Source organism: Oncorhynchus mykiss, chromosome 28, assembly GCF_013265735.2.
Source record: "Oncorhynchus mykiss isolate Arlee chromosome 28, USDA_OmykA_1.1, whole genome shotgun sequence".
NCBI classification, from domain to species: domain Eukaryota; kingdom Metazoa; phylum Chordata; class Actinopteri; order Salmoniformes; family Salmonidae; genus Oncorhynchus; species Oncorhynchus mykiss.
The window spans coordinates 40623905-40639365 of record NC_048592.1 but is presented as its reverse complement, the minus strand read 5'-3'; the positions used below and the strand labels follow the sequence as shown (position 1 = coordinate 40639365).

At 48.6% G+C, this 15461-nt stretch overlaps 1 pseudogene; it reads right to left on the bottom strand.

The window, feature by feature from the left end:
- The window catches only part of LOC110508257, a 46214-nt pseudogene that overhangs the window by 12372 nt on the left and 18381 nt on the right, over positions 1-15461 (bottom strand).

The window sequence follows — 15461 nt, the reverse complement described above, 5'->3', positions numbered from 1 at the left end:
ACAGGACTTTACCAGGGAGGTATCTGGACCCTACAGGTTTCAGTACCACAGGACTTTACCAGGGAGGTATCTGGACCCTACCGGTTTCAGTACCACAGGACTTTACCAGGGAGGTATCTGGACCCTACCGGTTTCAGTACCACAGGACTTTACCAGGGAGGTATCTGGACCCTACCGGTTTCAGTACCACAGGACTTTACCAGGGAGGTATCTGGACCCTACCGGTTTCAGTACCACAGGACTTTACCAGGGAGGTATCTGGACCCTACCGGTTTCAGTACCACAGGACTTTACCAGGGAGGTATCTGGACCCTACCGGTTTCAGTACCACAGGACTTTACCAGGGAGGTCCAGATTTCAGTACCACAGGACTTTACCAGGGAGGTATCTGGACCCCACCGATTTCAGTACCACAGGACTTTACCAGGGAGGTATCTGGACCCTACCGGTTTCAGTACCACAGGACTTTACCAGGGAGGTATCTGGACCCTACCGGTTTCAGTACCACAGGACTTTACCAGGGAGGTATCTGGACCCTACCGGTTTCAGTACCACAGGACTTTACCAGGGAGGTATCTGGACCCTACAGGTTTCAGTACCACAGGACTTTACCAGGGAGGTATCTGGACCCTACCGGTTTCAGTACCACAGGACTTTACCAGGGAGGTATCTGGACCCTACAGGTTTCAGTACCACAGGACTTTACCAGGGAGGTATCTGGACCCTACCGGTTTCAGTACCACAGGACTACCGGTTTCAGTACCACAGGACTTTACCAGGGAGGTATCTGGACCCTACAGGTTTCAGTACCACAGGACTTTACCAGGGAGGTATCTGGACCCTACCGGTTTCAGTACCACAGGACTTTACCAGGGAGGTATCTGGACCCTACAGGTTTCAGTACCACAGGACTTTACCAGGGAGGTATCTGGACCCTACCGGTTTCAGTACCACAGGACTTTACCAGGGAGGTATCTGGACCCTACAGGTTTCAGTACCACAGGACTTTACCAGGGAGGTATCTGGACCCTACCGGTTTCAGTACCACAGGACTTTACCAGGGAGGTATCTGGACCCCACCGATTTCAGTACCACAGGACTTTACCAGGGAGGTATCTGGACCCTACCGGTTTCAGTACCACAGGACTTTACCAGGGAGGTATCTGGACCCTACCGGTTTCAGTACCACAGGACTTTACCAGGGAGGTATCTGGACCCTACCGGTTTCAGTACCACAGGACTTTACCAGGGAGGTATCTGGACCCTACCGGTTTCAGTACCACAGGACTTTACCAGGGAGGTCCAGATTTCAGTACCACAGGACTTTACCAGGGAGGTATCTGGACCCTACCGGTTTCAGTACCACAGGACTTTACCAGGGAGGTCCAGATTTCAGTACCACAGGACTTTACCAGGGAGGTATCTGGACCCCACCGATTTCAGTACCACAGGACTTTACCAGGGAGGTATCTGGACCCTACCGGTTTCAGTACCACAGGACTTTACCAGGGAGGTATCTGGACCCTACCGGTTTCAGTACCACAGGACTTTACCAGGGAGGTATCTGGACCCTACCGGTTTCAGTACCACAGGACTTTACCAGGGAGGTATCTGGACCCTACAGGTTTCAGTACCACAGGACTTTACCAGGGAGGTATCTGGACCCTACCGGTTTCAGTACCACAGGACTTTACCAGGGAGGTATCTGGACCCTACAGGTTTCAGTACCACAGGACTTTACCAGGGAGGTATCTGGACCCTACCGGTTTCAGTACCACAGGACTTTACCAGGGAGGTATCTGGACCCTACCGGTTTCAGTACCACAGGACTTTACCAGGGAGGTATCTGGACCCTACCGGTTTCAGTACCACAGGACTTTACCAGGGAGGTATCTGGACCCTACCGGTTTCAGTACCACAGGACTTTACCAGGGAGGTATCTGGACCCTACCGGTTTCAGTACCACAGGACTTTACCAGGGAGGTATCTGGACCCTACCGGTTTCAGTACCACAGGACTTTACCAGGGAGGTCCAGATTTCAGTACCACAGGACTTTACCAGGGAGGTATCTGGACCCCACCGATTTCAGTACCACAGGACTTTACCAGGGAGGTATCTGGACCCTACCGGTTTCAGTACCACAGGACTTTACCAGGGAGGTATCTGGACCCTACCGGTTTCAGTACCACAGGACTTTACCAGGGAGGTATCTGGACCCTACCGGTTTCAGTACCACAGGACTTTACCAGGGAGGTATCTGGACCCTACAGGTTTCAGTACCACAGGACTTTACCAGGGAGGTATCTGGACCCTACCGGTTTCAGTACCACAGGACTTTACCAGGGAGGTATCTGGACCCTACAGGTTTCAGTACCACAGGACTTTACCAGGGAGGTATCTGGACCCTACCGGTTTCAGTACCACAGGACTACCGGTTTCAGTACCACAGGACTTTACCAGGGAGGTATCTGGACCCTACAGGTTTCAGTACCACAGGACTTTACCAGGGAGGTATCTGGACCCTACCGGTTTCAGTACCACAGGACTTTACCAGGGAGGTATCTGGACCCTACAGGTTTCAGTACCACAGGACTTTACCAGGGAGGTATCTGGACCCTACCGGTTTCAGTACCACAGGACTTTACCAGGGAGGTATCTGGACCCCACCGATTTCAGTACCACAGGACTTTACCAGGGAGGTATCTGGACCCTACCGGTTTCAGTACCACAGGACTTTACCAGGGAGGTATCTGGACCCTACCGGTTTCAGTACCACAGGACTTTACCAGGGAGGTATCTGGACCCTACCGGTTTCAGTACCACAGGACTTTACCAGGGAGGTATCTGGACCCTACAGGTTTCAGTACCACAGGACTTTACCAGGGAGGTATCTGGACCCTACAGGTTTCAGTACCACAGGACTTTACCAGGGAGGTATCTGGACCCTACCGGTTTCAGTACCACAGGACTTTACCAGGGAGGTATCTGGACCCTACCGGTTTCAGTACCACAGGACTTTACCAGGGAGGTATCTGGACCCTACCGGTTTCAGTACCACAGGACTTTACCAGGGAGGTATCTGGACCCTACCGGTTTCAGTACCACAGGACTTTACCAGGGAGGTATCTGGACCCTACCGGTTTCAGTACCACAGGACTTTACCAGGGAGGTATCTGGACCCTACCGGTTTCAGTACCACAGGACTTTACCAGGGAGGTATCTGGACCCTACCGGTTTCAGTACCACAGGACTTTACCAGGGAGGTATCTGGACCCTACCGGTTTCAGTACCACAGGACTTTACCAGGGAGGTATCTGGACCCTACCGGTTTCAGTACCACAGGACTTTACCAGGGAGGTATCTGGACCCTACCGGTTTCAGTACCACAGGACTTTACCAGGGAGGTATCTGGACCCTACCGGTTTCAGTACCACAGGACTTTACCAGGGAGGTATCTGGACCCTACCGGTTTCAGTACCACAGGACTTTACCAGGGAGGTCCAGATTTCAGTACCACAGGACTTTACCAGGGAGGTATCTGGACCCTACCGGTTTCAGTACCACAGGACTTTACCAGGGAGGTATCTGGACCCTACCGGTTTCAGTACCACAGGACTTTACCAGGGAGGTATCTGGACCCTACCGGTTTCAGTACCACAGGACTTTACCAGGGAGGTATATGGACCCTACCGGTTTCAGTACCACAGGACTTTACCAGGGAGGTATCTGGACCCTACCGGTTTCAGTACCACAGGACTTTACCAGGGAGGTATCTGGACCCTACCGGTTTCAGTACCACAGGACTTTACCAGGGAGGTATCTGGACCCTACCGGTTTCAGTACCACAGGACTTTACCAGGGAGGTATCTGGACCCTACCGGTTTCAGTACCACAGGACTTTACCAGGGAGGTATCTGGACCCTACCGGTTTCAGTACCACAGGACTTTACCAGGGAGGTATCTGGACCCTACCGGTTTCAGTACCACAGGACTTTACCAGGGAGGTATCTGGACCCTACCGGTTTCAGTACCACAGGACTTTACCAGGGAGGTATCTGGACCCTACAGGTTTCAGTACCACAGGACTTTACCAGGGAGGTATCTGGACCCTACAGGTTTCAGTACCACAGGACTTTACCAGGGAGGTATCTGGACCCTACCGGTTTCAGTACCACAGGACTTTACCAGGGAGGTATCTGGACCCTACCGGTTTCAGTACCACAGGACTTTACCAGGGAGGTATCTGGACCCTACCGGTTTCAGTACCACAGGACTTTACCAGGGAGGTATCTGGACCCTACCGGTTTCAGTACCACAGGACTTTACCAGGGAGGTATCTGGACCCTACCGGTTTCAGTACCACAGGACTTTACCAGGGAGGTATCTGGACCCTACAGGTTTCAGTACCACAGGACTTTACCAGGGAGGTATCTGGACCCTACCGGTTTCAGTACCACAGGACTTTACCAGGGAGGTATCTGGACCCTACAGGTTTCAGTACCACAGGACTTTACCAGGGAGGTATCTGGACCCTACCGGTTTCAGTACCACAGGACTTTACCAGGGAGGTATCTGGACCCTACAGGTTTCAGTACCACAGGACTTTACCAGGGAGGTATCTGGACCCTACCGGTTTCAGTACCACAGGACTTTACCAGGGAGGTATCTGGACCCTACCGGTTTCAGTACCACAGGACTTTACCAGGGAGGTATCTGGACCCTACCGGTTTCAGTACCACAGGACTTTACCAGGGAGGTATCTGGACCCTACCGGTTTCAGTACCACAGGACTTTACCAGGGAGGTATCTGGACCCTACCGGTTTCAGTACCACAGGACTTTACCAGGGAGGTATCTGGACCCTACCGGTTTCAGTACCACAGGACTTTACCAGGGAGGTATCTGGACCCTACCGGTTTCAGTACCACAGGACTTTACCAGGGAGGTATCTGGACCCTACCGGTTTCAGTACCACAGGACTTTACCAGGGAGGTATCTGGACCCTACCGGTTTCAGTACCACAGGACTTTACCAGGGAGGTATCTGGACCCCACCGGTTTCAGTACCACAGGACTTTACCAGGGAGGTATCTGGACCCCACCGGTTTCAGTACCACAGGACTTTACCAGGGAGGTATCTGGACCCCACCGGTTTCAGTACCACAGGACTTTACCAGGGAGGTATCTGGACCCTACCGGTTTCAGTACCACAGGACTTTACCAGGGAGGTATCTGGACCCTACCGGTTTCAGTACCACAGGACTTTACCAGGGAGGTATCTGGACCCTACCGGTTTCAGTACCACAGGACTTTACCAGGGAGGTATCTGGACCCTACCGGTTTCAGTACCACAGGACTTTACCAGGGAGGTCCAGATTTCAGTACCACAGGACTTTACCAGGGAGGTATCTGGACCCTACCGGTTTCAGTACCACAGGACTTTACCAGGGAGGTATCTGGACCCTACCGGTTTCAGTACCACAGGACTTTACCAGGGAGGTATCTGGACCCTACCGGTTTCAGTACCACAGGACTTTACCAGGGAGGTATCTGGACCCTACCGGTTTCAGTACCACAGGACTTTACCAGGGAGGTATCTGGACCCTACCGGTTTCAGTACCACAGGACTTTACCAGGGAGGTATCTGGACCCTACCGGTTTCAGTACCACAGGACTTTACCAGGGAGGTATCTGGACCCTACCGGTTTCAGTACCACAGGACTTTACCAGGGAGGTATCTGGACCCTACCGGTTTCAGTACCACAGGACTTTACCAGGGAGGTATCTGGACCCTACCGGTTTCAGTACCACAGGACTTTACCAGGGAGGTATCTGGACCCTACCGGTTTCAGTACCACAGGACTTTACCAGGGAGGTATCTGGACCCCACCGGTTTCAGTACCACAGGACTTTACCAGGGAGGTATCTGGACCCCACCGGTTTCAGTACCACAGGACTTTACCAGGGAGGTATCTGGACCCTACCGGTTTCAGTACCACAGGACTTTACCAGGGAGGTATCTGGACCCTACCGGTTTCAGTACCACAGGACTTTACCAGGGAGGTATCTGGACCCTACCGGTTTCAGTACCACAGGACTTTACCAGGGAGGTATCTGGACCCTACCGGTTTCAGTACCACAGGACTTTACCAGGGAGGTATCTGGACCCTACCGGTTTCAGTACCACAGGACTTTACCAGGGAGGTATCTGGACCCTACCGGTTTCAGTACCACAGGACTTTACCAGGGAGGTATCTGGACCCTACCGGTTTCAGTACCACAGGACTTTACCAGGGAGGTATCTGGACCCTACCGGTTTCAGTACCACAGGACTTTACCAGGGAGGTATCTGGACCCTACCGGTTTCAGTACCACAGGACTTTACCAGGGAGGTATCTGGACCCTACCGGTTTCAGTACCACAGGACTTTACCAGGGAGGTATCTGGACCCTACCGGTTTCAGTACCACAGGACTTTACCAGGGAGGTATCTGGACCCTACCGGTTTCAGTACCACAGGACTTTACCAGGGAGGTATCTGGACCCTACCGGTTTCAGTACCACAGGACTTTACCAGGGAGGTATCTGGACCCTACCGGTTTCAGTACCACAGGACTTTACCAGGGAGGTATCTGGACCCTACCGGTTTCAGTACCACAGGACTTTACCAGGGAGGTATCTGGACCCTACCGGTTTCAGTACCACAGGACTTTACCAGGGAGGTATCTGGACCCTACCGGTTTCAGTACCACAGGACTTTACCAGGGAGGTATCTGGACCCTACAGGTTTCAGTACCACAGGACTTTACCAGGGAGGTATCTGGACCCTACCGGTTTCAGTACCACAGGACTTTACCAGGGAGGTATCTGGACCCTACCGGTTTCAGTACCACAGGACTTTACCAGGGAGGTATCTGGACCCTACCGGTTTCAGTACCACAGGACTTTACCAGGGAGGTATCTGGACCCTACCGGTTTCAGTACCACAGGACTTTACCAGGGAGGTATCTGGACCCTACAGGTTTCAGTACCACAGGACTTTACCAGGGAGGTATCTGGACCCTACCGGTTTCAGTACCACAGGACTTTACCAGGGAGGTATCTGGACCCTACCGGTTTCAGTACCACAGGACTTTACCAGGGAGGTATCTGGACCCTACAGGTTTCAGTACCACAGGACTTTACCAGGGAGGTATCTGGACCCTACCGGTTTCAGTACCACAGGACTTTACCAGGGAGGTATCTGGACCCTACAGGTTTCAGTACCACAGGACTTTACCAGGGAGGTATCTGGACTGGTGCAGATAGTGCTGCTTCACTGATGACGTGTTGGACTTGGGCTCTGCAGACCTACACACAATCAAACAATACATGAATCAATATAAAACCGCATGTGGAAATACTGTATAAGTGGGTGTAATTTTCTAAGACAAGAATGTATCATGTCTAGGAACTAGGAGTTCCTATTTAACTATTCTGTTGCTGGGAATCTGATTGTGACAAAGGTCTCATCTGCAGCTATGTTTGTCCTGATCATGTAACCTGCCTAGAAAAAGCTAGACCTAGTCCCTAGCCAGGCATGACGAGGGGAAGAAGCAGAAGGACCTAGTCCCTAGCCAGGCATGACGAGGGGAAGAAGCAGAAGGCCCTAGTCCCTAGCCAGGCATGACGAGGGGAAGAAGCAGAAGGCCCTAGTCCCTAGCCAGGCATGACGAGGGGAAGAAGCAGAAGGCCCTAGTCCCTAGCCAGGCATGACGAGGGGAAGAAGCAGAAGGCCCTAGTCCCTAGCCAGGCACGACGAGGGGAAGAAGCAGAAGGCCCTAGTCCCTAGCCAGGCACGACGAGGGGAAGAAGCAGAAGGCCCTAGTCCCTAGCCAGGCATGACGAGGGGAAGAAGCAGAAGGCCCTAGTCCCTAGCCAGGCCTGACGAGGGGAAGAAGCAGAAGGGCCTACCGGTAGTTGTCGTTGTCCTGGTGTTTGTCCCTGAGAGATGCGATGCTGGGTTTCTTGGAGAAGGAGATGCCCAAGTCAGAGTCATCCACCTCATCCCAGGTGTCTGCTGCCTTCACTGACGTCTGTCCCCACCGCCTCCTACCGTTCCGGAACCCTGACACGGTGTTCTCACACCTCGCTGGAGTGGCTTTCTGTTGGACAAGTTCCACATCAAATATTACATGATAATGATGTCATGTGTTATAGAAGTCTCCAAATGAAATACCGTAACCATGTTTGACTAGGACTGCTTTTGGTGTCTCATTCATCTTTGAGGGGTCTACAATGTGGTTTTTAAAAATCTGTATTTTGTATTTTCAACTATCAAATATTTTACTGATTTACAGTTCATGTAAGGAAAATCAGACAATTGAAATAAATAAATTATGCCCTAATCTATGGATTTCACATGACTGGGAATACAGATATGCATCTGTTGTTCAGATACCTTAAAAAGGAAAGTAAGGCTGTGGATCAGAAAACCAGTCAGTATCTGGTGTGACCACCATTTGCCTCATGCAGCGCAACACATCTCCTTCACATAGAGTTGATCAGGCTGTTGATTGTGGCCTGTGGAATGTTGTCCTACTCCTCTACAATGGCTGTGTGAAGTAGCTGGATATTGGGTGGGAACTGGAACACCCTGTCGTACACGTTGATCCAGAACATCCCAAACATGCTCAATGGGTGACATGTCTGGTGAGTTTACAGGCCATGTTTCTGAGACATTTTCATCTTCCAGGAATTGTCTACAGATCCTTGTGACATGGGGCTGTGTATTATCATACCGTGCAATATCATGCTGAAACATGAGGTGATGGCGACACGACAATGGGCCTCAGGATCTCGTCATGGTGTCTCAAATTACCAGAAATTAAATGCAATTGTGTTTGTTGTCCGTAGCTTATGCATGCCCATACCATAACCCCACCTCCACCATGTGGCACTCTGTTCACAACATTAACATCAGCAAATCGCTCACCCATATTACACCATAAACGTGGTCTGCGGTTGTGAGGCCGGTTGGACGTACTACCAAATTCTCTAAAACGACGTTGGAGACGGCTTATGGTAGTGAAATGCACATTTAATCATCTGGCAACAGCTCTGGTGTAGTCAGCATGCACACTCCCTCAAACCTTGAGACATCTGTGGCAGTATGTTGTGTGGCCTTTTGTCATCAGCGCAAGGTGCACCTGTGTGATGATCATACATTTGAATCAGCTTGTTGATATGCCACACCTGTCAGGTGGGTGGATTATCTTGGCAAAGGAGAAATGCTCACTAACAGGGATGGAAACAAATTTGTGCATTAAAATTTGAGAGAAATAAGATTTTTGTGCGTTATGAAACATTTCTGGGATCTTTTATTTCAGCTCATTAAACATGGGACCAACACTTCACATGTTGTGTTTATATTTTTGTTCAGTGTATAATAACCCCGTTTGAGAGGACATAAGTTGATAGACTGACAGTATATAATGTTTAACAACACATGATCTCTTTACATTGACAGTGTGTTTCTATCAGATACAAGAAGCTATTGACTTTAAAGTATATGGGGTGGCAGCGTAGCCTAGTGGTTAGAGCGGTGGACTAGTTGCTAGTTCAAATCCCCGAGCTGTTCCGAGCTGTAAGCCATCATTGACAATAAGGATTTGTTCTTAACTGACTTGTCTAGTTAAATAAAGGTTAAATAAAATATCCCAGCCTATATTTTATTTAACCTAGACAAGTCAGTTAAGAACAAATCCTTATTGTCAATGATGGCTTAGGAACGAACAGTGGGTTACAGCTCAGAACAGCTCGGGGATTTGAACTAGCAACCTTTCGGTTACTAGTCCACCGCTCTAACCACTAGGCTACGTATACAATACATCCCATTGAAGTCATTTAACAGACTCTCTTATCCAGAGTTACTACAGTACAGAGTGTCTCATTTAACAGACTCTCTGATCCAGAGAGACTTACAGTACTGCGTCATCTCCACATAATCCATAGAGATAATACTGCTATATTGCTAGCTACACCACTGACCTGACCTGGGTGTTTGACCAGGCTGAGTGGGGATGGCTGGCTAAACCACGAACCTGTGTCTGGGTGTTTGACCAGGCTGAGTGGGGATGGCTGGCTAAACCACGAACCTGTGTCTGGGTGTTTGACCAGGCTGAGTGGGGATGGCTGGCTAAACCACGAACCTGTGGCTGGGTGTGTTTGACCAGGCTGAGTGGGGATGGCTGGTACTGGTGCTGGCTGTGTCCATCCCAGTCTGTGTTGTGTTGAGGCTGGTGGATCTGCTGGAGGGGCTGGTGGTGCTGAACCCTGCCCTGTCCCTGGGTTGGCTGGGGCTGGGTCTCTAAGATGGTCTGTAGGTCGGCCTTGCAGAGGGGGAGAGGTTTGGGCTCTGTAGAGGAGGCCTGCTGAGCTGCTGCGGTCCTGCTCTGGGCTTTGTGTTCCTCCAGGTACTGAGGTGGAGGACCCAACGCCTGGCCCACCTGGAAGTACAGGTACCTCAGAGCCTGGAACACAGTGAGAAACCAGCATATTAATCCTCATTGGAGGTTGGTCTCTTCTGGGGTTAGGGTTAACATGTATACCTGTATGGCAGTGGGTCTCTTCTCAGGGTTCCACTGCAGCATGTCCCTCATCAGAACCAGGGCCTCATTGGAGGCGTTGGGGACCAGCAAGCGCAGGCTGGTCGGGACACACTGGGGGAAACGAAAGTTCATTGAGGCTGCTAGGTTGTAGCCCTCGGGCCAGTCCATCTGGTAATGGGAAGATGAAGAAAGAAAGTTGAGTAAGCAACAACATCAGCACCAAGAAAAAACAGCAACAGTAACAGCAACAGGGCCTCCCGATTGGCGCAGCGGTCTAAGGCACTGAGGGAAGCCAGTTGAGGCGTCACTACAGCCTCGGATTCAATCCCAGGCTGTGTCGCAGCTGGCCGTGACCTGGAGAACCATGAGGCGGCGCACAATTGGCCCAGCATCGTCCGGGTTAGGGGAGGGTTTGTCCGGCAGGGATTTCCTTGTCTCATCGTGCTCTAGCGACTACTTGTGGTGGGCCGGGCACCTGCAAGCTGACTTTGGTCGTCAGTTGGACAGCGTTTTCTCCGACACACTTGTGCGGTTGGCTTCAGGGTCAAGAAGCAGTGTGGCTTGGCAGGGTTGTGTTTCAGAGGACGCATGGCTCTCGATGAGACAAGATCGTAACTAAAAATTAGACACCATGAAAATGGGGTAAAAAATAAATAAAATGCAGCAACAGTAACGACAGCAGCAACAACAACAACAACAACAGTAACATCAACAACAGCAACAGTAACAGCAACAGCAATAGTAACAGCAGAAACAGCAACAACAGCAACAGTAACAACAGTAACAGTAACAGTAACAGCAACAACAGTAATAGTAACAACAGTAACAACAGCAACAGTAACAGTAACAGCAACAACAGTAACAGTAACAGCAACAGTAACAGTAACAACAGTAACAGTAACAGCAGCAACAGTAACAGTAACAACAGCAACAGTAACAGTAACAGTAACAACAGTAACAGTAACAGCAGCAACAGCAGCAACAGTAACAACAGTAACAACAGTAACAGTAACAGCAACAACAGTAACAGTAACAGCAACAACAGTAACAGTAACAGCAACAGTAACAGCAGCAACATTAACAGTAACAGTAACAGTAACAGCAGTAACAGTAACAACAAACAACAACAGTAACAGTAACAGCAACAACAGTAACAGAAGCAACAGTAACAGTAACAGTAACAGTAACAGTAACAGTAACAGCAACAACAGTAACAGTAACAGCAACAGTAACAGCAGCAACATTAACAGTAACAGTAACAGTAACAGCAGTAACAGTAACAACAAACAACAGTAACAGTAACAGCAACAACAGTAACAGCAGCAACAGTAACAGTAACAGTAACAGTAACAGCAACAACAGTAACAGTAACAGCAGTAACAGTAACAGCAGTAACAGTAACAACAGTAACAACAGTAACAACAGTAACAGTAACAGTAACAGCAGCAACAGTAACAGTAACAACAGTAACAGTAACAACAGTAACAGTAACAACAGTAACAACAGTAACAGTAACAACAGTAACAGCAACAACAGTAACAGCAACAACAGTAACAGCAACAACAGTAACAACAGTAACACCAGTAACAACAGTAACAGTAACAGCAACAACAGTAACAGTAACAACAGTAAAAACAGCAGCAGCAACAGCAACAACAGTAACAGCAACAACAGTAACAGCAGCAACAGTAACAGCAACAGTAACAGTAACAGTAACAACAGTAACAGTAACAACAGTAACAGCAGCAGCAACAGTAACAGGAACAGTAACAGCAGTAACAACAGTAACAGTAACAGCAGTAACAACAGTAACAGCAACAACAGTAACAGCAGTAACAGTAACAGTAACAGCAGTAACAACAGTAACATCAGTAACAACAGTAACAGTAACAACAGTAACAGCAGTAACAACAGTAACAGCAACAGTAACAGTAGTAACAGCAACAACAGTAAAAGTAACAGCAGTAACAACAGTAACAGCAACAACAGTAACAGCAGTAACAACAGTAACAGCAACAGTAACAGTAACAGTAACAACAGCAACAACAGTAACAGCAACAGTAACAGTAACAGCAACAACAGTAACAGCAACAACAGTAACAGCAACAACAGCAACAGTAACAACAGTAACAACAGTAACAGCAACAACAGTAACAGCAACAACAGTAACAGCAACAACAGTAACAGCAGTAACAGTAACAACAGTAACAGTAACAACAGTAACAACAGTAACAGTAACAGTAACAGCAACAACAGTAACAGTAACAGCAGTAACAGTAACAACAGAAACAGCAGTAACAACAGCAACAGAAACAACAGTAACAACAGTAACAGTAACAGCAGTAACAAAAGTAACAGCAACAACAGTAACAAAAGTAACAGCAACAACAGTAACAGCAACAACAGTAACAGTAACAACAGTAACAACAGTAACAGCAACAACAGTAACAGTAACAACAGTAACAGTAGTAACAACAGTAACAGCAACAACAGTAACAACAGTAACAGCAACAACAGTAACAGCAACAACAGTAACAGTAACAGCAGTAACAGTAACAGCAGCAACAGTAACAGTAACAGCAGCAGCAACAGTAACAGCAGTAACAGCAGCAGCAACAGCAACAGTAACAGCAGCAACAGCAACAGCAGTAACAGCAACAGTAACAGTAACAGCAGCAACAGTAACAGTAACAACAGTAACAACAGTAACAGCAACAACAGTAACAGTAACAACAGTAACAGTAGTAACAACAGTAACAACAGTAACAACAGTAACAGCAACAACAGTAACAGTAACAGCAGTAACAGTAACAGCAGCAACAGTAACAGTAACAGCAGCAGCAACAGTAACAGCAGTAACAGCAGCAGCAACAGTAACAGCAGCAACAGCAACAGCAGTAACAGCAGCAGCAACAGTAACAGCAGTAACAGTATCAGTAACAGCAGCAACAGTAACAGCAGTAACAGCAGTAACAGCAACAGCAGCAACAATAGTATTAGCAGAAACAGCAACTACAACATCAGTAACAGCAACAGCAACATTAATAACAGCTACAACAGTAACAGTGTGTGTGTGTGTGTGTGTGTGTGTGTGTGTACACATGTATGACTGAATATTCTTGCCCACCTTCTTCATGGTGCCCAGCACCTGGCAGATCTTGAAGATCTCGTCTACCTCGCTGTTTCCAGGAAACAGAGGTCTGAGTGTGTAGAGCTCTGCCATGATGCAGCCCACTGCCCAGATGTCTATCGGAGAGCTATAGGACTGGGACCTCAGGAGAACCTCAGGGGCGCGGTACCTGGGGACGGGAGGAGACAGGAGGATCTGTCAGACTATAGAGCCGAGACAGGATTGTGTCGAGGCACAGAGATCTGGGAAGAGTACCAACATATTTCTGCAGCATATAAGGGCCCCAAGAACACAGTGGCCTCCATCATTCTTAAATGGAAGACGTTTGGAACCACCAAGCTGGCCACCTGGCCAAACTGACCAATCGGGGGAAAAGGGCCTTGGTCAGGGAAGTGACCAAGAACCTGATGGTCACTCTGACAGAGCTCCAGAGTTCCTCTGTGGAGATGGGAGAACCTTCCAGAAGGACAACCATCTCTGCAGCACTCCACCAATCAGGCCTTTATGATAGAGTGGCCAGACGGAAGCCACTCCTCAGTAAAAGGCACATGACAGCCCGCTTGGAGTTTGCCAATAGGCACCTAAAGGACTATCAGATCATGAGAAACAAGATTTTCTGGTCTGATGAAACCAAGATTGAACTCTTTGGCCTGAATGCCAAGCATCACGTCTGGAGAAAACCTGGCACCATCCCGACAGTGAAGCATGGTGGTGGCAGCATCACGCTGTGGGGATGTTTTTCAGCGGCAGGGACTGGGAGACTAGTCAGGATCGAGGGAAAGATGAACGGAGCAAAGTACAGAGAGATCCTTGATGAAAACCTGCATCAGAGCGCTCAGGACCTCAGACTGGGGCGAAGGTTCACCTTACAACAAGACAATGACCCTAAGCACAGCCAAGAAAATGCAGGAGTGGCTTCGGGACTGAATGTCCTTGAGTGGCCCAGCCAGAGCCCGGACTTGCTTTGTCATTATGGAGTATTGTGTGTCGAATTTTAGAATAAGGTTGTAACGTAACAAAATGTGTAAAAAGTCGAGGGGTCTGAATATTCTGTACACACACACACACACACACACACACACACACACACACACACACTATTCCTGTCCTGTGTCTTGAAGGGATTAACCTGCGATGCGTCAGAATCATTTAATCCCTGAGCTCTAAATCACATGCCAGATGACATGACCAAAGCATGTTACAACGGCTTTATAAACAGGCAACAGTATAGACCACGTAGACTCAGCCCCACCTCACGTGCTGCAGAGATCTGCCTTTGTCAGTCAGGCTTTAAACTCACTAAGTAAACCACTTGAAGGTCAGAGGTTCACCACGTGTATCTGAACTAACAGCACACGCTCTGAAATGATCTCTGCTGCTATTTGATGTGGTTTTGTTTCTCATGTGATCTTCTTATTGAATTTTATTTATCGTTATAATTATTATCCCAAAATTTTTTTTTTTTAAAGAGGGGAAAAGTTCACCAGAAATATACTGGCGTAGCTGACAACTCAGAACCCACTGTTACAGTACGTGCTACACAGTACCAGTCAAACGTTTGGACACACCTACTCATTCCAGGGTTCTTTTTAGTTTTTTACTATTTTCTACATTGTAGAATAATAATGAAGACATCAAAACTATGAAATAACACATATGGAATCATGTAGTAACCAAAAAAAGTGTTAAACAAATAAAAAATGTATTTTATATTTGAGTTTCTTCAAAGTAGCCACCTTTTGCC